The sequence below is a fragment of the Pelodiscus sinensis genome, chromosome 1 (genome assembly GCF_052426305.1).
Source record: "Pelodiscus sinensis isolate ZL-2025 chromosome 1, ASM5242630v1, whole genome shotgun sequence".
NCBI classification, from domain to species: Eukaryota; Metazoa; Chordata; order Testudines; family Trionychidae; genus Pelodiscus; species Pelodiscus sinensis.
Window position 1 is genome coordinate 324,760,073 of NC_143052.1, and position 24,525 is coordinate 324,784,597.

General features: G+C 39.7%; 1 protein-coding gene across 1 annotated transcript in view; it reads left to right on the top strand.

Moving 5' to 3' along the window:
• Positions 1-24,525, top strand: part of CNTN5 (contactin 5) — a 1,036,023-nt gene that overhangs the window by 298,070 nt on the left and 713,428 nt on the right. Inside the window, exon 2 of the mRNA XM_089775740.1 lies at positions 20,870-21,000. The gene's annotated coding sequence lies outside the window, so the exon portion shown is untranslated. The remainder of the gene's footprint in view (positions 1-20,869; positions 21,001-24,525) is intronic.

The window sequence follows — 24,525 nt, forward strand, 5'->3', positions numbered from 1 at the left end:
CTCACCTCAAAAAAGATATTTTGGCCTTAGAAAGGGTTCAGAAAAGGGCAACTAAAATGATTAGGAGTTTGGAACGGGTCCCATATGAGGAGAGGTTAAAGCAACTGGGACTTTTCAATTTAGAAAAGAGGAGACTGAGGGGGGGATATGATAGAGGTATATAAAATCATGAGTAGTATGGAGAGGGCAGATAAAGAAAAGTTATTTATTATTTCCCATAATAGAAGAACTGGAGGACACCAAATGAAATTAATGGGTAGCAGGTTTAAAACTAATAAAAGAAAGTTCTTCTTCACACAGCACGTAGTCAGCCTGGGGAACTCCTTGCCAGAGGTGGCTGTGAAGGCTAGGACTATAACAGAGTTTAAAGAGAAGCTAGATAATTTCATGGAAGTTAGGTCCATAAAAGGCTATTAGCCAGGGTATAGAAATGGTGTCCCTGGCCTCTGTTTGTCAGAGGCTGGGGAAGGATGGCAGGAGACAAATCACTTATCATTGTCTTTGGTCCACCCTCTCTGGTGCACCTGTTGCTGGAGACTGTTGGTAGACAGGCTACTGGGCTAGATGGACCTTTGGTCTGACCCAGTTTGGCCATTCTTATGTTCTTATATTCTTATGTACTGCGCATGCGCAAGAGCTGCATTGTGCATGCATGTGCCAGGAATGAACGGGGAGTGCGGCTGAAATCTACTCACTCCAGGCGAGTAGATTGTATAGTTTGTCGACCCCTGGGCATTATAGATGCATACTCCTATAAAATAAGTGTGACACGATGACCCATATTTTTATAAATATATTTTTAATATGAATTTGCATAACTTGAATATGTAAAACAGGTTGAGTAAATTATCATTCAGGAGCCTCTGATTGCCTGAGTGTTGTGTGAATGTATCATTCTTGTATGTGAAATTAGAAATGGAAGGGTAAATCTGTTTACTAATCTAGAATTTCTAATGAAAGCCATTAGTGGTACCTAGGTTCTTACTGGCCAAGTGCTCAAGATAACAATCTGAAAATGGTTTTGTTTTTCCTGTAAGCCTAAACTATGGTCAGTCATGCAAAGGCATGTTAGGTGCTGGTGCTGGAAACCATCTTGAATCTGGTATATTTCCATGGGAATGGGAAGAATTAAATAAAGGATTCTCACCCTGCAGAAATTCTATTTGAGGAATGAAAAAAGAAATCAGTGATAATTTTCAACATACTTTTGAAACTACCTACCCCACCCTAAGAGTGTACACAGGAAGAAACCAGAAAAGAAAGAACTCTAAGGACATGAAAAGTGTTCAACCCAGGTCAGAGAACAAAATCATCTCTGTCTTATAGGATTTTAACTGAAATAAGGACTGGGGTGAGAATTATGATCTATAACTATATGATTAGCTGGGTGTTTTGTTTATTGTAGGTTAATAATTTGCTTTGATCTGTCTGTTTTCACTTTTTATTTATTATCAAATCCAGTGTTACCTGGAGGAGTGATCACTGTGCATCTCTCTCTTTCATTGACAAAAAGAGCACAACTTATGAGCTTTCTCAGTGTAAAACTTTTATGCAGAGTAAGGAAGATTTATTTGTTTTTTTGGAGCCTTTTTAGAGCTGCGCTCCTGTATGTTGTCAGGATCCTATAACTGAGTTCTTCCAGAGCTCAGCTGGTTTAGCATCTGTGCTGCTGTGTTGGGGAGAGTGACTGTTATCCCAACTCTGTGCCTTTTCTAGGGGAGACCATAGCTTCTGGACCAGCAGGACAGTGAGGTGGCCCAGAGGATAGGTAGGCAGCTCAAGGGTAGATCAGCACACGGGGTGATAACCCCAAGCAGACTTCTGTGGTCAAACTTATCACAATAAGTAATAATAAATGCTTAATATTTGTGCAGCACGTTGAAGATTTAAAAATACTATCTAAGAACTAATTTATCCTATCACTTACTGTGCCCCTCTTGCTAGATGTTCTTTATTTTGATATGAGATAATTGACATTAATAGAGGTCTAGAGTCAATGGTGTGTTTTTAAAATGTGTTACCTAAAATATTAAAACTCTAGTGTAGACAAAGAAGTTTTAGTTTGATATGCGTTAGCTGATGGAATTGAGCCCTGGGGGAAAAGCTGCACATGTCAGTAGCATTAAAATTTAGGAAACTGATTGAGCACTGCACTTCTGGAGGCAAATGCTTGAGAACTGGTTGTAATACACAATTGTACAGATATAAATAATATGTGGTGTAAGTAGTGAGGAATCCTACCCCTTTTCTAGACTAGAAAAAGGAGATGTGTTAAGCAACCATATTTGCAAAGACTTGTTAATTAATTCTTCTAAGCCCCCAATTAAAACCTAATGTAGACAAAGACTGTAGTGTTTAATGATTTGTTAGCTGATTGTGGAATTCTATGGTTGATCTTGACTGGCTAAAATGTTTTTAAAACCACTGCTTAATGCCTCTGTCTACTGGAGATGTTCAGTGGAAATTAAAAAAAAACCCAACAGTTTACATTTTTTAAATACTGCATTTGCTAAATTCATCTAATTAACCTAGTGCAGACAAAGCCAATGTTTCATGCTTGTTTCACTAGACCAAATTGATGGATATTTTATTCCTACACCATTTAACTGACTGACCTGCCTCTGTAGAAAATATCCTTATACTGTAGAGTTGTGTCCAGCAAAGTCTTAAATATCTCAAGGGAGAGAGCTTCCTTCATTTCCCATAGGAGACTATTCCACAGCATAATCTTCAATACTTCAATACTATTATTATTCCATAATAATTCAGTCTACATTTTACATTTATTAATTTCATCCTATTACTCCCATTTTAGTATAACACTAAATAACTTAATTACCCTATGAATGTCTATGCCTACATTGCTTTTCCGGGATACTGGAAATATCCCGGAAAAGCAACGCTGTGTCCAAGGAATGCATCCACTTTTCCAAATTTTTTTTGAAAAAGCGTACGTGCCCTTTCACCATCCCTGTAAACCTCATTCTACAAGACATAAGGGATGTGTCAAAAGAGCACATTTTTTCCAAAATTTGGCACCATGTAGACACACCAAATTTCAGAAAAGCCTCTTTCAAAAGTAAATTGGAAAAATATATGCAGTTCCCAAACATTTTTTCAATTTAACAATGCGATGTGGTTATAACCTTAGGCTATGTCTACACTGGGCCACTTATTCCGGAAAATCAGCTGCTTTTCCGGAATAAGCTGTGAGCTGTCTACACTGGCCAGTGTAGACAGCCCAGTAGTCTTTTCTGGAAAAAAGCCCCGATTGCGAAAATGACGCTCGGTGCTCTTTTTTGGAAAAGCGCATCTACATTGGCCATGGACGCTATTCCGGAAAAAAGGCTTTTCCGGAAAAGCAGCCTGCCAATGTAGACGCTCCTTTTCCGGAAATACTTATAACGAAAACTATTCTGTTTTAAGCATTTCTGGAAATTCATGCCAGTGTAGACACAGCCATAGAGTGGTGAAGTCCTGAGGAGTACAGTCAGATTTAACAAAGAGATGGGAAGACACCAAGAGAAGTGCTAATTGATCCTATGCTATTGTGTCCAACTAGGAGCAGATTTTGGAGCTGGGAGCATGTCATCCTGTGTTTGTTTAAGAAGTAGATGGAAAATCATAAATCAGGTATCACAGAGTTGTCTTGCTAAGTAAAGAAATACCAATTCCTCTTCCTGAAGAAATGAGTCTTAGAAGCCCTGAGTACTAGTAAATGTTTTGGTTTTATTAAACAAAATAGTAAAATGTCAAAACTGTCAACAACAGTATAGCTGAGTACAGGAAAGATGACACAGTGTGCATCTATTCTTGGGCATGTATTACTAAAGCTCATCAGCATTATACTAAAACAGCATGACAGCATGATAACAGTCATGCAATTCCATGGGCACTTTAATACAGGGTACTCTAGATGAGAGAGTCACATTTCACACAGAGGCTATTTCTGCACTCAGGCTCTGGAGCTTTCTTAATTCTTCCCCCTACAAGGACTATAAAGGAACCTGTGGGGGATTCCCCAGTCTCAGTCCTGCTGTGTAACTCCAGTGGAGGGAGGAGTTTGCTTAAAGGTTGGCGAGGCTCACCAGCATCTCATTCCACTGACTGCAGGTGAGAGTGTGGCACTGAAAGGGCTTAATGCTACCAGACTCTCGTCTTCCCTTCTCGTCTAACCCTATGCTGCTCTCCAAATTCTGCTTACCTCTCAGAGAGAAGAGAAAAGAAAGCCATCCCATCTCCCACAAAGGATTTCTGTTTGCTACAAGAAATAATGGAGGGGAGGGGATTTAATTAGTTGGATTTATACCTCTTAATCCTTCATTACCCAATGTCAATATGTCAATGGGAAGGAATGTATTTAAAAAAAACTACTGAATAGATTTAATTATTGAAACTGAAGGATTTTGTCTCTTGGAAAAGACAAGGACATTTCTGAATCACCCTTTCCTTTCCTTTCCTTTCCTTTCCTTTCCTTTCCTTTCCTTTCCTTTCCTTTCCTTTCCTTATCCCTAGTTCCATAGAGTTTTTTTTCTGTGTTGCAACATCTTCCCACTAAATACCACAAGTTTCCTGTATTTTATATTCAAATTTATATGTCTAGTCTTATTGATAACTCAAAATGTTATCATCATGCTCATCAACTCAAAATATTAACAACATTCATCTAGTGTAACACACAAAGATTCCTACAATATCCTTGAAAGACTGTAGGGGATGAAGTTTATGTATTATTGTGCGCTGGGTTTGGATGTAATATACCTAGGGGGAAGATGTGATAGATTTAAGACATGGGAGTTCCAAAGACTATACTGAAAATATTCCAGACAATTATAGACTTTTGAGATCATAAGAGTTAAGTGGATTTCCTTGAAAATCCCTAGACAGAGGTTAATGCAAATTCCCCAACTCTTGTAATACAAAAATGGTCTTTTGAAGCTATGCCCAGAAGAGAGGGTCATTATCTGCTGTTCATTTGTTCCAGAGGCCCAAGATGAAAGGTGTGAGTTATGTAAAGAAATGACTAATCTATCTACTCTCTGTTCTGGTTCTGGATTTAAAACATATAAATCTGTAAGCAGGCGAAAACCAGGCTGTGAGTTTTGCAGAATTAAAGAGCCAGTGTCCTAGGCTGGAGTTGGTTGTGACCTCTGGTAAGCATTCTAGATTCTTTTCATGTTTAATGTTTTCTCTGTAATGATTTTACCTTGAAAATAAAAGTGCTTGCTTAGAAGGAACTTATAACTATGGGCAATTCAGTGTTCAGAGCCCTCAGAAAGAAAGCATAGCACAAATTCTGTACAGGCAGTCTGGTCTGAAGGCACAATCAGAATGCAAGGCAGCAGTGCAGACTTAAAATCCTAAGTCAGGAGAGAGTGAGATGGTGTCTGCCTAGGAGAGGTGACAGAGCCAGAGGGATAAAATGGATGCTCTTGGTGGACCAAAGGGGAATATCTAGTCTCTTAGGGTATGTCTACACTACCCCGCTAGTTCGAACTAGCGGGGTAATGTAGGCATACCGCACTTGCAAATGAAGCCCGGGATTTGAATTTCCCGGGCTTCATTTGCATAAGCGGGGAGCCGCCAGTTTTAAAACCCCGCTGGTTTGAACCCCGTGCAGCGCGGCTACATGGGGCTCGAACTAGGTAGTTCGGACTAGGATTCCTATTCCGAACTACCGGTACACCTCGGAATCCTAGTCCGAACTATAGTTCGAGCCCCGTGTAGCCACATTGCACAGGGTTCGAACCAACGGGGTTTTAAAAATGGCGGCTCCCCACTTATGCAAATGAAGCCCGGGAAATTCAAATCCCAGGCTTCATTTGCAAGTGCGGTATGCCTACATTACCCTCCTAGTTCGAACTAGGAGGGTAGTGTAGACATACCCTTAGGCTGTGTCTACACTGGGCCACTTATTCCGGAAAATCAGCCACTTTTCTGGAATAAGCTGCGAGCTGTCTACACTGGCCCTTGAATTTCTGGAAAAGCAACAATGCTCTACTGTACAAAATTAGCCGCTATTCCGGAAAAACTATTCTGCTCCCGCTCGGACATAAGTCCTTATTCCAGAACACTGTTCCGGAAAAGGGCCAGTGTAGACAGCCCAGTAGTCTTTTCCGGAAAAAAGCCCCAATCGCAAAAATGGTGATTGGGGCTCTTTTCCGGAAAAGCGCGTCTACATTGGCCACAGACGCTTTTCCGGAAAAAGGGCTTTTCCAGAAAAGCAGCCTGCCAATGTAGACGCTCCTTTTCTGGAAAAACTGAAAACGGAATAGTATTCTGTTTTAAGAAGTTCCGGAAATTCATGCCAGTGTAGACACAGCCCCTAAGTGCCCTTCACCTCAGTAAATAAGGGAATAAGGAAAAGAGTTAGGGTAACAAGACTCATAGACTCATAGACTTTAAGGTCAGAAGGGACCATTATGATCATCTAGTCTGACTCCCCTGCACAATGCAGGCCACAGAATCTCACCCACCCACTGCTAGAATAATCCTCTCACCTATATCTCAGATGTTGAAGTCCTCAAATGATGGTTTAAAGACCCCCAAATGCAGAGAATCCTCCTGCAAGTGACCCGTGCCCCATGCTACAGAGGAAGGCGAAAAACCTCCAGGGCCTCTGCCAATCTACCCTGGAGGAAAATTCCTTCCCGACTCCAAATATGGCGATCAGTTGAAAGACCAGGGAAAAGGAGTGATGCTGGAATATATATTTTTCCCCTCAAGAAACAAAGTTAATATTTTTAAACGAGCCATAGTTATCTGGTACTAGCAAATTTCTTTTTTAATTTGTATAATGGGAATCTGATCAGCTTAAAGTCCAATAATCTCTCCTAAGGGAAAACTTTTATTTCCAAGTCCTAAAAGTATTAAAAACCTGAAACTTTTCCAGGTTCCATAAACCCTTTAGTTATTTACAAATAGCTGAAGGTTGTAGTTAAAATTTCTCAGGGATGGGTTGAAATGACATGGCTCTATTTGCTTAAGCTTGCAGTGTCTGGACAGTACTTGACATTTCCAGTTCTATGAGGAGGTATTGTGTGAGAGTTTGCTAAGTTCATTTTATACCTTATCCCTGCAATGCGGTTGGTTTATCCCCTAATTCTGTGATCATTTAGAAAGTTTGGATAACACCTGCTATATATCTCTGTAAATAACTAACCCTCAGGATAAAGTGGCTTCTCACCCCAAACTCATAAGAGGGGCCCAGGATGGAATGTCATTTCCTATAACATCTGTAAAGTGCTACCAGCCCATTTGTTGTTTTTTAAGTTTACCCTGTACAGACTAACTCGGCTGCCCCCTGAAGCTTTCCTTTCATGGTATTTCCTCTAATCTCTTCTGTGACAAAGTTGGGTTTTGTAGAAGAAGCAGAGTGTATGTGGCCCCTAGGGGTATGTATGCACAGCAATTGGTCTGTAACTGGCCCGTGCCAGCTGACTCTGGCTCATGGAGCTCAGGCAGTGGACCTGTTTAATTGCAGCATACATTTACAGGCTCAAGGTAGAAAATGGGCTTTAGGAGCCAGAGAAGTGTGAGGGTCCCAGAGCTCGGACTACAGCCTGACCCCAGAAGACTACACTGCAATTAACAGCCCTGGAGCCTGAGTTCAAGTTAGCTAGCACAGGCCAGCAGCAGGTTTTTAATTGCATTGTAATTATACCCTGAGAGAGTGTTGTTGTAGCCACATCAGTAACAGGATAATAGAGAGATAAAGTTGTGAGGTAATATTTTTTATTGGACCAAATTCTGTTGATGAAGGAGAGAAACTTTTGAACTGTACACCTGAAGAACTGCTCTAAGTGCCTCAAAAGTTAGTTTCTCTCACCAACAAACTTTGAACCAATAAAAGATATTACCTCACCCACCTTCTCTCTATAGTATCCTGTTTTCCCCAGTCCCCTATGAATATGACTCCACTAAAGCTGTGCTGCAAGGAACTTCCATACTGGCAGCTGCTCCTGGCACCTCAATATAGGTAGGGAGGAGAGAGGGTTTCCCAGCATAGACTAAGTGTCACAGGAAAGAGGAAATCCTTTAAAGCAGCTGTGTGTTTAACAAACAAACACTGATAGTGTTCGAGGGGGTGGGAAAGAAAACCGCAAACACACATATTCTCTTTGTGGTGGTTAGCAAACCTGCTGTGAATTGTTTTTTTGGAAGAAATGGAAGTGCAAGTCTTCATTTGGCAGTTTTCATGCTGAGCATCTTGTAATCTTCCAGACATGAATAATATTTCATGGTCTTTTTCTTTTCCCCAGACACTTTCAACCAGCTTTTGCTATCATGACTAGGGTAACTGTGCTATACTTGTATTATTTGTCTGCCTATACTGAAATCAATGTTAGAGAACTCTGTTTGTGGGCCTGAGCTGTAATATCATTATTCAGTTTGCTAGCGGTTCCCTATCTGAGTCAATAAAAGGCCAAAAGGTCTTGACAAGCTATATTTTTTCTAATATTGATCTTGATGACCAAACTGGTGCCCTAGAGTCTAACCATTGATTTTAAGAGAGAGAGTTGTCAAGTTGGAGGCCAATTTTGTGCTATTAAACACATCAGGATTTGTAATTAAAGAAAATGTCAGGCTGTCATATTTTACAAGACCAGCAAGAGAGCTTTTCACAGACATGCAAGCAAATTAAAAGGTGCACAGACATGCTGAAGATCTACGTACTGTGAATATATATTCTCTGTAAATAGACTGTGTTCAAACCCAAACCAGATTAAATAACTTTCCATAGATTATGGGCATTGCTGCTGTTCAGTAGATTAAAGTTTAAGGAAATAATTTCATTCATGGATTTAATTGTACAGACACTTTGTTTTAAGATTAAATTATGTTCATTTTATCCCCTCAGTGAAGAAGTAGCAATTTAGTCATTGCAAATCTAATTTAGTTTTACTGTTGCAGAGTAACTTATCTGAGTTGTCTTTTCAGACAACTGTATCATTCATCCTACTACAATAGCTCATATTCCAGATCATGGTTGCCACCTCTCTGTTCCTTTATAAAAAATAAATGGAAGCCATGCTTGAGCTCTGGTGCATCTCATATTCTAGATTCAAGCACAGACCTGTGATTTTGAGGCTAATCTTTGGTTATATATGGAGATCCTACCGTACGTGTCCCAAATTCCTCATGTATTTATAGTGACGTACATATAAGAAGATGGCAACTACCAGTTCCTGTATAAAGCCTGATTGGTACTGAGGATAAAGGTACTTCATGTAATCTAAATTTTAAATATACCTGGTGTAATTTTTGAACAAATGTATTGTTTTTCTGGCAGAATCTCTGTTTTCAAGCTCTTTGTTCTAAATTTCAAATACAGCAGTTAATGGTAATTTATTAATATGATTGTGTGGTATTAAATTATGTATCGGTGGCCACTTTTGTAATAAATACATCATAAGAGAGAACTCATGCCCCCAGGCAATAATCAGCTGAGGGTGTGTCTACATAGCAGGGCTTAACTTGAATATAAGCTACGCAAATTGAGCTATGTCAATTGTGTAGCTTATTTTGAAATAGTTTATTTCAAAAGTGGGAGTGTCTACACAGCACTTATTTTGAAATAGAGCACTCTTCCACTGACTTCTCTTACTCCTTGTACAATGAGGGTTACGGAAGTTAGACACTATTTTGTCTACTGCTGAGTAGACATGGCTAAGTTATTTTGGAATAGTGCTAGTTATTTTGAAATAATGTCGCTGTGCAAACATACCCTAAATGAACAGGACACAAAAAGAGCGGGGTAGGTGAGGGAGGGAAGAATTACAAATAGAGAACCAAGGCACAGAAGAATTAATGGCTAGACTTTCAAAACTTCTCGGCTGTTCTTTAAGCAATAAAATAAATTACTAGATTTTTTAAAAAGGCATGGTGGAGGCTGAGCTCTGATAAACTCGCCATCCAGTGTTCCCTCTAATCTTCAGAGCAGCACAATTTCACAGGTGATCCATGCAGGGAGGTGGGCGGGACTGATTAATCACCTGTGAAACTGTGCTGCCCTGCAGTTTAGAGGAAACACTGGCCATAAGTGCTGCTGAGTGCTTCTTAAAATCTGGCTCCAGTTGAGGGCGATGATGAACTCTTAGTAATCTGGCCCCATGTGTTTTGTCCGAGGAACCTGCGTCAGAGACAAGAAACAAAGTGCTTGTCTACATGGCCCTGTAGTGTGTAGTAGGGATATGAAATGCTGTGCACACAAAGTGCTGTATTGTAACTCTCCCATATTGCTGCTGCTGGAGCAAACCTTGTTTGCATTAGTATAATTCTGTAGGTAACATGAACCTTTTAGTTTGTCCTAGCAATGTGCATAAGGGGGAGTTACAGTGCAGCATTTTGTTGTGAGTTGCAATTCACACTCCTTTATTCTAAACGATAGGGTCATGTAGACAAGCCCTAAAATATAACATCTGTCCCTGAAGGATTCTTATTTTTCTTTAACTAAACACCTGCATTTAAATTTTCACAACTGTCCTTGTCATAGGATTCTTGGGAGTTGCACTGAAAGGAAATTTCTCTTTGTTTCAGCCATTTTGATTTTGCATAGAGGGAAATTGTCTTTTACAGTGTGTTTTGTGGAGAGAAATCCCAGTTTTATAAGGATACCAACCAGCTTTTCTTTAGCAGTGATTTTATTTAAATGCACAAATTCTAAGAAGGAGAGCTAGTCTATTTTTACAGATGCCAAGAGGCATTAAAATGCCTTAGGAATCAACTTCATTAGCAGACTCCACATCAGCTTGAATAGTACAAATAAGGAAAGAGTGCACTTATTTTATCTGGCAATCAGTTCTGGTTCAGGGCTTTTCAAAAGATGGGAAGGGGAAGATTGCTTTATATACAATATATTCAATACAAAGAATAGATGTAGTAATGTAAAGATTTTACTATTATCATGGAGAGGCTGTAGAGGCTCTATCGTTAAGGTTTCACTAGCTCCAATTCTAAAGCTCCATTATAGCAGCCCTTTCACTTCGGCTTGGAAAATTCATTTGGCCTAAAAATTGCCAGATTTACTGTCAAAGGCAAAGATTTTGCAAAGGGTGAAGAAAATTAACCAAATCTTTTGAGTTACACATCATTAAAGTTTCACCTGGATTTGAATTGATGAGCTTCTCTTAATGGTTCTGTATCTTCCTCTAGGCTCAAAATGATTTATTACTAACTTCACATTTTCCACATAGATAAACCTCTTTGAAAATTTATGTCGCTGTTAAATTTGAAGAAAAAAGATTGTGATTCCATAGCATTATTAGCAGTTTTTATAATGCTTGATTCTTCTATCCTGAATATCAATTTCTTAAATAGAATTGCTAATAATCATTGTGGGAGTTTCTTCACTTGTTCATCTACCTTAATCCTTTCCTTCAGTGAGAGTAGCATGTGTAGGAGTTTGTTGCCCTCTATTGCTTGTCAGCTTCTGGAGTGGGGGGTGGGGTGGGGTGGGGAGGGCCTTTTCTAGCTGATCATTATTAGAGTTCTTCATTTAACTCACATGGTAGAAAGATTTTTTTTTTAGTTATCAGAACAGAGTTTCAGTTAGAATTCTACAAATGTGTTTGTTTGACTTTTTGTGTAAAGGTGATACATTCATATAGTGACTCCATAGTAACCAGGGTTCCATTCTATGTTGGATTTTAATGAACTGGTAATGAAAAAATCCTTCTTATAGATAAAGTCCTAGCTTGAAAATTTAACAGATGGGCAATAGAGATTGACATCATAAGCTAGTCGGAGTCAGGAGTTGACTTTTGGTGCTGGATGAGAAATAAGAAGTAGGGTGAGGAACTCAAATTTCTGTCTTAGTGCTGAAATTTAATTGGCTGTGATATTTTATTGCCTGTTCCATGTATTCCAAGATCATGACTAAAAGATTGGCTAAGAAATCAAGCAGTTTTGTTTAAAGAGTTATTTGACATTTTATGGGTGTTTAGGGCACATTTCATTTACATTTTCAACAGTTTATCTGCAAGTAGGAGGACTAGCAACTTCCTCTTTTAAAAACTATCGAAGTTGAGATTCTGAGATAAAAAACTTAGATCTTTAAAAGACTTCAGTGCAGCATTGTTGTAATCATATGGGTTCAGGATATTTTAGAGACAGGGTAGATGAAGCAATCTCTTTTATTGGACCAACAACTTCTGTTGCTGAGCCTACATCTGCACTGCAGGCTTCTTTCAGAAGAAGCTTTTCCGGAAGAGATCTTCAGAAAAAATCTTTTTCCAAAAGACAGCATCCACACTGCCAAAAGTGATCTGCTTTTTCAAAAGATAGCATCCACATTGAATGGACACTATCTTGCATTTAAATCATGATTACTATGGACAGAGTGGCTCTTTAAGAAAAAGGCTTCTTTTTCATAGAAGAGGATTACCAATGCCAGAAAAATCCTTCCATTCTTTCGATTTACTTTAGAAAGAATGTGATTGCAGTGTGGACGTAATAGAAGTTTTTTCAGAAAAATGGGCATTTTTCCGAAAAACTTCTATAGTGTAGACATATCCTGAGAGAGGCAAGCTTTTGAGCTCACATCACTCTTTATGTCTCAAAGGCTTTCTCTCTCACCAACAGAAACTGGCACAATAATAGACATTACCTCTTTGAAAATAATGGATATTGTAAATATGTTAAGACTTGTGATAAATTGGTGGTTAATATGTTAAGACTTGTGATAAATTAGCAATGCTGATAAAAAATATAGTAGCCAAACAGAATGCTATAATTTATTCATTCACAGACCAATCGTCTTCCCATTGAGGTGTATGTAGCTTTTGCCATTATTAGTTTTTAAAACCCTAAAGAAATTAAATAATTTCAAAAACAAAGAAGTAAAATATTATGTTATATCTTCATATTTAAACATAAAGCCAAGAAATGCAGATGTTAAAAGTGACAGACTTTAAGTGTTGCTTGTACAAAGGTAGAAATCTTTGAATACTGTGAGACATACCTTCTCAGTAATAATTAATACAGCCCTGAACCCAGGTGTCAGATACTTGCTGCATATCTCAGATTTACTGATATTTAAGTGAGAAAGCAGTTGAATCTGCTCTACTGCTTTCTTTATCCTATAGTGTAAAAAGTGGGATGAGTTGTAAATTCAAATGATTTGATCCAACAGTTAGTAAAGTGAAAAGAGAGAAGATAAGTAGCTGTAATGTCAAAACAAGCTTCTCTCATGGTACTCCTTCAAGTCACAACTGGTTTGGTCAAAACAGGGAGTATAGCTAAATCTGGCACCTTTTAAATTAGGTCTCTAAAGAGCTATTTAGTACTAAAACCTAGTTCCAATTCCTTTTATTTACGTAAGCACATGAAGTAATATAAAGCAATTATAAAAGAATTATAAGGTCACAGGAAATGTTATGGCTATACACCAAGTAATTTGCAGTTGCTGTTTTCATTCATATGATAGTATTGGTCTGTTTGAAATTCCTTCTAGGGGCTGAATTTGCATGGCTCTAATCCTATCTCAATGGAAGAACTGTACTCAGGTTTAATAGAATCATCTAAGGAGGAAATTTAGAATGCATTTTAAAAAAATTAGAATACATTTGTTTGTGTTTTAGAAAGGAATTTGATTCCACAAATATTTTTTTTCTATAATAGAGATTATTTACAAATATGAATGTATATTGTTGCATAAAAGCCTCTGCCCAAGCTATTACTTGATTTTACATATAGATTTTTTGGAAGTACACTAAACTGTAAGGTCCTGCCAACACATGACTTAGAGACTAACAGAAACCTCCTGCTGACTATATGGGGGGGGGGGGTTATCTTCTAAATCACTTCATTACTGACAATTTGTAAATTATTTTCTGAAGCTTTGTAATTGTTTCAGTTGCAATTGCCTTTTAAACTCTGTTGTAATTTTTGTTAAACCTTGCAACTTTGTAATCTTTTTGTAACTTCCATTCACTCTGCTTGTAACTTGCTCTAAACTGCATTCTTCCCTGGGATATGAGAGAGAGAGTAGAGTGTGTGTGTGAGAGAGAGAGAGGTGTTGAGTCATCAGACCAATCAAGGCTGAGCAAACAAAGGAGACCCTGCTGCTCTGCTGGATCCAGGGAGGTCTGGGCATGCTCCCTGGTGAGGAATGTGGATGAGTCACATGGGTTGTACAGAGGCAATAAAAGGAGAGAGCTCATAGCAGAAGGTCTCTTTCTGAGAAGTTCCTCTTTTTTGCAGCCAGAAGATCTTTCTTTTCTGACCAGTTCCACAGCCATTATCAGTAGGCAGACCCTCCAGGAGCAACATGCCTTTGCTCCTTCTGCAACCCATATGCCCGTGTGAGTGCCTGAGGGCAGGAATGAATGTGTGCGAATGAGTGAATGAATGAAGGTGTGTGCATGTTTGTGTGTGAGAGAGATAGCTGGTTCTCCCTTTAGTTTAAACCTTTAGTGGTAGCTCTATCCTCTTTAGTTTAACCATATAGTTCATACAGTGGAGTGCTAATTCCTCAATCAGTAAATTTTTGGGGTAACAGCTATCTATATCTGTCTATATTTATATATTTTTATATATTAATATAGAACAAATAGACACACAGCAAGAGTGCCTGTACAGTTAACATGTCTTCTGAACGAAAGGCAAGCAGAGCAAAATGTCATCTCAGCATGACTATGGACTTGTCCTATTACTCTTCCCTGAGTGATTTAATTATCTCAGGAGTTAGTGCTGAAGTAATGGGACTGTATGGCTATATCTACACTCGCGGCTTCTTGCACAAGTACGGCTGTTCTTGTGCAAGAATCTGCAGAGGGTCCACGCTGCCCTCCTGCTCTTGCGCAAGTAAACTTACAGTACAGCGTGGTAAGAGGGGGCTCCTTGCGCAAGAGCTATGCTCTTTTTTGACGGTGTAAGCCCTCCTGCGCAGGAGCTCTTGCGCAAGAGGGCAGTGTGGATGCTCAGCAGGGATTTCTTGCACAAGAAAGCCCTATGGCTGAAATGGCCATCAGAGCTTTCTTGCACGAGAAAGCGTCCACACTGCCATGGGCGCTCTTGCGCAAAAGCACAGCTCACACATGGCAGTGTGGACGTTTTCTTGCATAAGATTTCTTGTACAAGAACACTTGCGCAAGGTGTTCTTGCGCAAGAAGCTGCGAGTGTAGACATAGCCTATCAGTATAGCCCTTGTGACTGGTTAGAAATACAATCTAATGTATCTTTTTCTGTCTGTCTACAGGTATATACTATATATAGGTGCTATCAGTTATGGAGATCTTGACCAACCTTCAGTTGTCTTCTTAAAGTCTTGGGAGAGGGATAGCTCAGAGGTTTGAGCATTAGCCTGCTAAACCCAAGTTTGTGAGTTCAATCCTTGAGGAGGTTTAGGGACCTGAGGCAAAATTTGTCAGGGATGGTATTCAGTCCTGCTGTGAAGGGAGAGACCTGGACTTGATGACCTTTCAAGGTCCCTTCCAGTTCTAGGAGATAGGCATCTCCCTTCATTGTTATTCCCACAATATAAGAACTAAGGGTCACCAAATGAAATTGATAGGCAGCAGGTTTCAAACAAAAGGAAGTTTTTCTTCATTCAGTGCACAGTCAGTCGGTGGAACTCCTTGCCAGATGATGTGGTGAAGACTAGGACTTTACCAGGGTTCAAAAAAGAGCTAGATGGATTCATGGACGTTAGGTCCATCAAAGGCTATTAGCCAGGATGGGTAGGAATGGTGTCCCTAGCCTCTGTTTGCCTCAGATGGGTGAAAGGAGAGGGATCGTGTGAGGACTAGCTGTTTTGTTCACTCCCTCTGGGGCATTTGGTATTGGCCACTGTTGGCAGACAGGATACCTTTGGTCTGACCCAGTATGGCCTTTCTTATGTTCTTATGGTCTCAAGGAAGAGGGAAACCTGAGTTTGTTGCTGTTTATGACAGTTACTCACTGCCTGGCTTTGGGAAATCATTTAGACTCACATTTTCCAAGTCATGGTCTAACATTAGGTGTCTTCTTTTGACTCCCAGTTCCTAGGGATTTATTTTCAGGGGTACAGAGCACACTAGATGGTAGTTAAAGTTCATGGGGAGAATGCAGCTCAACATTTGAAAGTCAGGCTGGTATTAAAAGTTTCATATTGGACACCCAAAACCTGAGGCACTTCAGTGTTGGTCAGTGTTGGTTCCATTGTGTCCTTCTGTTTAAAATGGAAATAACATTTAGGTCCTTCACAGGCTTCATTCACAAACAGTTGTAAAGCAGTTTGAGAGTTTCAAATGGAATGCATAGTAGAAATTTGCAACATTGTTATTGAGCTGTGCACTTTGGAAACACTGAAGTAAGTAAAATTGAGCAGAACCAACACAGCTGAACTAGCATTTCACCTCAGTTTGTTAAATTATGGATACTTTCCAGGTTTACTTGTAAACAGGATGCATATTCAGTTTTCATTGGCTAGAAATCCATGTTATTTGGTACCTGATTAATCAAAAAAATTGAGTGCATCACATGCCTATCTTTCTCACTGATCAGTGACACAGCTGCAAAATCTCATCTGTGCCTCAACACAAACCCAAGAAAACCCCACATTCCATTAGTGTGATTTGAAAACAAGCACTTGCCTCAATTAAGTTGAATCCAAGGAAACAGATGTCACAGGAGCCTAGCTTGGAGGAGTTTGTCACGCAATGATTACCAGCTTTTGGCAAGCAGCTATGACACCACATTGGTTTTCAGGAGGTGTTATTTTCCTGACAGCAGCAGCAGTAGAGATGGCGGGAGTGGCAGCTCTTGCAGCAGAAAGCTGCAGCAGCACATCCCTGTCACCGAGTTTGAAGATCCTGTGGGAGTGAAGTCTGTAATAGCAGCTCTAGCCAACTTTCTCTCGTAAGATTGATCTTGCTTTTTTATTGTGCTAGAGAGTGAGATTGGTTCCCTGGCAATGGACTTAGAGGAGATAACAATCTGACAAGGTACAGTATGCTCAAAAATAAAGAGACTAACATAATAACAAGGTTGTGTGTGTTAGCTTGTGATTTGGCAGACCGAAATCCCAAAACATGCATAAAGCATTGTATTGCTTGTTACCCAAAGGCTACTGTGCTGACCCAAAGAAGCAGACAACAGAAACAAACAATTACACCACTTGCAAAAAACCATCACCACATCAAATGATGAAGATTCCAGCATTGCCGCTTATTTATTAAATTTAATATAATTAATTAAAATGTATTTGCAATATATTAAAATTATAATCTGCAAGTCTCCTAAATGCATACTTTTGTCCTGCCAAAATCTGTCCCTTTTCTCTACCAAACTCTTGCATAGGTTGCTTGATCATGCAGTTGGAGGGAAAGGATCATTAAAAATGTCACCTACATGAAGTTGTGCTATTGGACTTCTGGGTGAACTTAATCAGCTCTGTTCATTTCTCTGTGACTCAGTGTTCCCATATGTATGGGGATAATGATACTAACCTTCCTTGAGATCTACTAGAGAAAAGTCTTTTATAGGAGATGATAATAATAATTAATACATATTGTTGGCAAACATGTTAAAAGGAAACATGTTGACTATAACAGAGTTTAAAGAGAAGCTAGATAATTTCATGGAGGTTAGGTCCATAAAAGGCTATTAGCCAGGGGATAGAATTGGTGTCCCTGACCACTGTTTGTCAGAGGCTGGAGATGGATGGCAGGAGACAAATCGCTTGATCATTGTCTTCGGTCCACCCTCTCTGGGGCACCTAGTGCTGGTCACTGTCGGCAGACAGCCTACTGGGCTAGATGGACCTTTGGTCTGACCTAGAACGGCCGTTCTTATGTTATGTTCTTATGTTGAAAGAATAAATTAAAGGAGGCCTCCATCTCTTCCTTTCCAACCAGATTGAAGGAGTTAAGGGGCAACCATTAGGCAGTATGATTGGAGTGGTGGGACATTGGATTCGTTTGCCCCATCCTAGAAAGTGGGTAGAGAGGAAGAACTATCATTTCTTCAGCACACTGGCTGTAAATGTGGCAGCCAAACTACAGCATCTGACTTGTAAAAATTCCAATTTGCTATGCATATCTGTGATCTATGCAGAGAGAAAAAATGCAAAAACCACAGGAGCTTATTGAATGAATGATTCTAATGATGATTGTGTTGTTCATATTAATATCTAATTCAGTGATAACTGCTCAGTGGCTTGTTTTCCATTTGGGCTATCACAAAATGAACAGTCTACTACAGAATGCAGCACCCATGTGACAATATTCAGGGAGCTTTGATATAGCATTTATGTCCTAACATGCTGAGGGAAGAGGGAGAAGGAGAGAGGAAAAAAAGAAAAGGCAGGTAGACAGACCAGCTTTAGGAAAAAACTCAGACACATACAGCTCTGAAAAAACACACCCAAATGTCCAAAATGTAATGTCCGAGTACTATTATTTAACAAGTATTTTGGTGGGGCCTTTGGGCCAACTAAACATGAAGCTGCATTGTATTAGGCAGTGTGCAAATGTAGCAACAGATAGGTCCCGCCCTGAAGAGCTCACTGTCTAGAGAAGACAGACATAGGATGGGGCAGGAGTATAACACATAAGCAGAGCAAACAATGTGATGGTGTCAAATGCTATGGTAATTCCACGTTTTTAGGTGGGATTAGTTAAGTTGGCAAGATCTAAATGTAAAAGAACATGAAGGGAAGCAGAGTGGGGGGAGAAGTGTGTAAAGAGAAGCAGTGATAAAGTGAATCTGTGTTAAAGAGATTCAGGGAGCTGGAGGAATAAAAAATTGACCCAGGAGCACAGAGACAGCAGCACAGAGACATTGGAATGTCCAGAAGTTAAAACAAACAAACAAAGAGTTCCTTGATTTGTCTGCTTTTGTTCCTATGAGCTATTTTCTGTATTTGCCCTAAAGCTAACTGATGACTGTGACAGTTCCCACCCATGCTTTATAAAAATTGGCTTATAAATGTGCATACCTTGGGGTATGTCTAGACTACAAGCCTCTTTCGAAAGAGGGTTTTTCGAAAGTATCTTTTGAAAAAGCCTCTTTCGAAAAAGAGCATCTAGACAACAAGAAGATTTTTCAAAAAAGCGTCTCGCTTTTTCGAAAGAGAGTCTACACACTCTCTTTTGAAAAAGCCCTGTTTTCATGCAATAGTGCCTTTTTTTGAAAGATGACTTTCAAAAAAAGCCATTATTCCTCATAGAATGAGGTTTACTGCCATCGACAAAACTGCCGCGTTCTTTTGATTTACTGTCGACAGAACGTGGCGGTATTCTAGATGCAGGTAAAGTTTTTTCGAAAAAAGGCCACTTCTTTAAAAAAAAACCCTGAAGTCTAAACACAACCTTGGAGATGTTTTGGACAAAATACCTCATGTAATTATTAATGTTAATGTTACAATCTGTTGAATCAATATATCCTATTTTGTGCATGTATCATTCTTGTATGAAAAGTTAGAAATATGAAGTAAGAGACTGTTTACAGTTTTAAATGTGACAATGAGAGCACTTACTGGTTCCCAAGCCCTCACCCTAAAATCCTTGATAACTCGGTGATCATCTTAACGACTTCCTTGTTTGTCCTTTAAATCCAGAAAGTGGTTTGTCCTAGGAAAACATGTGACCATATCACCCAGTATTATGATTGATTTTTGAACGTGGTATTTTTCCATGGAAGTTGGAAGGGGTACAGGAGAGGTAAAATAAAAGATTCCTGCCTTGGGAGGAGAGTTTATTTAAGCAATGGACAGCTATCAGCTCTTTGTCTTTCACGGGTCTGGGAGATGGCTTGACAGACTCTAAAAGGATACAAAAACGACTGGAGGCCTAAATAAAAGTAAAAAGATTTTGTCTCTGACTTGAAGATTATGCTTGAAATAAGAACAGCTCTTTAGGGCAAGAATCTGTATGCAATAAGTTTCTTAGGGATTATAACTAGCTATGTGTTTTCTTTACAATTTAATTTAGTAACCTATTTTGATTTTGTTGTTTTCACTTGTAGTGACTGAAATCCTACTTTATGTACTTATTAAAATCACTTTTGTTTATTATTAAGCCTATTGTAAATAATAGTTACCTGGGGGCAGCAACCATTATCCATATCTCTCTTTCATTGATAAAAGAAGGTGAATATCCTCATGAGCTTTCCCTGTGTAAAACTTTTACACAGAAAAAGGCATTTATTTGGGGGGGGGGGAGGTTTCCTGGGTGCTATGCCCTAACACTGTGTCATTCCAGAGCTGAAGTAGATCAGTGTCTGCATTGCTTTGAAGACAGGTTGTTACCCAATTCTGTGCCTTGTCTGGGGGAGACCAGAGGATCTGTCCCATCAGGAAAGGGTGATGGGGGCCACAGAGAGCAAAAAAGAGGGTATCAGTGGAGTGATTAGCACACTGGGAAACAATCCCAAGAGGACTTATATGACTGCAACCTGTCACAGTGACAATGAGGAGGGAGATGCCACCTGGATTTTTCTTCTCCCCTCCTCCCCGAGAAGAATTAACATTAACTCATTACTTCTCCTGTTACAGATAGTCTGAGCCAATAACTTGGGGCTATATTATCATCATAGATGATTTAGTATAAACACATTTTTTGTCCCCAGTTTTATTCGTAAACCTATTATATTAACAGAGGAAGAAGAATTCTCCCTTGTTTCTCATTTAAAGAAACATCATTGCTCTTTTGCTTGTGTAAAACAAAGCATTGTCACATTAGTGTGATAATGTATGCATTGTGAAACAAGAAAGGAGGAGATGCCTTACTTCACATAGGTAGCTATAGCAGCTGTCTATCACAACATATCAGGAACAATGTCTCAGTGGAAAGTCAAATAATTAAGCTGACAGTCTCCCTATGAAAGGAAAGATTAACTGACAGAAAGCTCCAAATATAACATAATATCCTTTTATTCTGTTCAACAGATTACCTGAAAGGACTCTACTATTTTTTATGCAGCTGAACACCTTGTTTTCATTAATTATCAGTCATACAAGGAATATTTGCTGAGACCATTTTGAAGAGCGCTTTCCATACAGCTGATAGCTGAATTCAGGTATGGTGGATGTTTAAACCAACTTTATTTCAAGTTAGATAGTTAGCTGAGCAATTTTATTTCAAGTTGGATAGTTGGCATTCATCTACTTGCCAAACTAAAACCTGTCACAGAAACCCTTTTGTCAACAGAAATCCAGTGTTAAAAGAGCAATGTATCTAACAGCTGAAGTAAATGAGTTAAATTTAGACTTAATAAGTTTATCACTTCTTCCAGGGAAATATACATTAAAAAATTCTCACCCACTTCACTAGGAACTTTAGTTTCCTATGGAATCTTTAGACTTGTTATGGTAAGAATGGTTAACTGCTATGAAGAAATGAATACCACTTACTTTTTGGAAATCTATCGATTACATTTTTACTTGTAAAAATGTTCATTTAACAGCTATTTGTTCAAATTCCATACCACTACAATTGCATGTTAAATGGCAACTGATAGTTAGATATAATTACTGAAGCCCATTGGAGGCAGCCCTGAGACACCAAGTTCATACTGGTTTCACAAGAATCTGAATGTGGTTGGATGTGGGCTTTTCATTCAATCTGCTATTGAGTTGATGGGAATCAGCCATAAAGTTTGGATTCGGATTGTAACTTGCCCACAGAGAAATGTTCAGGTAAAGGATTTTGTTTCATATTATTATTTTTGAAATTTCACCTAAAACCACTGGAGTTTTGTGTGTTTATTTTCATGTATACTTGTATGTATGTATGAGTCTTTATATGTGTGTTTAATATAAACAGAAAGAAACCTCTTGCATATTGAAATTAAGTTACTGTGATCTTTCATACATGTTCAAGTAAATACAATATACTGCATTAATGAACAGATAAAATGCATGGTGCTTGCTGGCAGCGTAATACAATGCAAAGCAATGCAGTACAACAGCTGTAGATAAGAGACTTTTGGATCTAATGTTCATTATCCAGATGGATGATGGATATCCAATTTACATGTATTGAGGAAGCATCAGCAGATGGAAATGGAATGAAGAAGTAAATTTCTATGGTTACCTGTTAACTGGTGTTCTTCATCACTCACCAGAAGAATGAATTATGTTCATCTAGCTAAAAATGCCTCTAATTAATTTTTTAGAAAAACCTTTATGCTGACCTATTAATAGTTTCAGGTTGGGGATAAGGAGCTTGTTAAAGTGTAACGTGCCTGTGCAAACAGACTTGAAAGTGCATAGTTCACAGTTGTAATGTCAGATGTTTTACCTACCTACTCAGCTAATTGAAAATTACATGGGAAGAATAGAAAGCTATTGAAATAAATGAGACAGACGGTGCACTCCAAAGAGACATAACTGAATTAGAACTGATGAACCCAAAGAGAGTATTCACAGTGTCACTTTAAATACAATACCATTTCATTCATTTTCTTGCACCTGATCTGTTGTTGCAACCACTACAAGCTTTCAGCTGACAATTTAACTTGAAGCTGAATTCTGCATACTAGGCCCACTATCAGAGGATTTATTGAGGGATAATCTATATATTAAAGTGAGTTCCAGCGTGGGACTCTGGGAAGCAAACATTTTGATGGTAACTGGGGCAGCCATCTCTAGCTTAACCCTCTAAAAAGAATTTCTTTTGTTGGAGAGTTGCCAGCATCAGTACATTTTTATGGATTTACCCCATGGCAGGATTCCCATGATCTACAAAGTGAAAATCTCTCTCCATCTCTTTAATATTAATTCAAAGTGCAATCTACAATAAAGGATACCCCTCCCCCAAAAATGAAATGGAAATCAATTGCTGCTCGCTATTAATTTTGTGTACTATAATTAATTGAATGTGTCCACACATTTAGGGAGAGGTCTAAACCACATAGTTTCAGTCTGGAGCTAAACTTCCTTTAAAGTCTGAGAGTGTTTGAATCCAGGATTTCTTCCTGGGGTAAAAGCAGAGCAAATGAGGATCATCTGTGCCAAGCATAACTCAGGATCTAGCCTGAAAACCTGCCAAGATATAGTCTGCTCTCACATCTGTGAAAGCAGAATCAATGTGCTTTTTGCCTCAATGGCAACAACAACAACAAAATAACCCCTTTCTTTAAGTGTCAAATTAGAAATTTACATTTTCATCTGCAGTAAAACTAAGGGAACATCCAAATCTGCTCCATGACATATGATCAAAAAGCAGGGGTGAAAGTAACTTACATTTCTTACCGGTACTGTCATATTGCAACCCCCTCTTTTGGGGGCTCTCAGGACAGAAGGTGTGTGGGGGGGCTAGGGAGAGTAGGAGTTGTAATACAACATATCTCTAAGAAATGTAAGTGAGGAGAGGAGTGTGGGGGTGAGCTCAAGTCGGGGTTTGTGGAGTGTCAGGATGTGGAGGGACTCAAGACGGGGCTGTGTGGGTGCAGGAGTCAGGGTTGAGTGGGTGAAAAGGGAGTCACAGCAGAGGGTTGGTGTGTGGGGTGTGCAGGGTTTAGGGTGGAAGGTTAGGAGAAACTCAGGACAAGGGCCTAAAGGTAAGGGGGTGAGGACTCCGGGCAGGGAGCGTGGGGAGGTGCAGGGAGTGTGGGGAAATGCAGGAATTAGGTTTAGGGTAAGGAGGGGCTCAGTGCAGAGGACGGGGGGGGGGGGGGGGGGGCTCAGATCAGAGTGTTTGTGTGTGTGTGGTGGGGGGGAAAGAGAGTTGTGGGGGTGCTGAAGTTGCTTGCTGCTCCCCTTTATTTCCCTGTCTGGGATTGAGAGTAAGGTGCCCCACTCATCTGCTCCTGCCCTCCCTCACCTAAGGAAGAGGAATGCAGAAAACTATGCACTTTCCCCCCACTCCCTGGTTCCCCCCACTCCCTGGTCCTCAGCCAGCCACTTTCACCTGCCTGGCTGCCTGCTGCTTAATGGTCAGCATGTAGCACAGCTCTGGGAGGTAGACTGGGAATGCACAATGCCTCCTTCTGGAGCTGAGCTCCTCTTTACCGGAGCAGCACTCGGGGGCTTATTGTATTATTTTCACTTCTGCCAAAAAGTGAAGTTAATGTGGTACATGGGGATAGGGGGGCAGGACAGAATCTGGCCTCTATTGTCTGATACTGTTGTTACATAAAAAGGAGGCATAATGGTGCAAACCCAAAACAAAGCAGTACCTGGAGCTGAACAAGCCAAACTACAGGATCCAAACACACGCATATTTCTGAAGCTGTTTTGATCCAGATATTCATCCATTTAGTTTCTTATGTGAATTAGAGCAACCTCAGGGCTGCTTTACTTTATACTGTCTGCCCATGGCCTCCAGAAGTCATTCCTTACAGCCAATGATCACTGGGGCATAAGGAAGCCCTTGTCTTGCTGCCTTCCTCTGAACACTGGGGACTCACAAGGCTTGACTTAGGAACCGCTGCTGTGGTTTTATGCTACATGAGGCTCCTGCCCATGCTGGGAACTCCTCTTAAAGTTGGAACTGCCACATACACTGGTTGGTGCTATGCACAGATAGTGAATCTAAGTGTCCGAGACCCACCACAAACTGTCCCTTCACATCAAACCAACTGCCCAGGGAGAATTGCAAA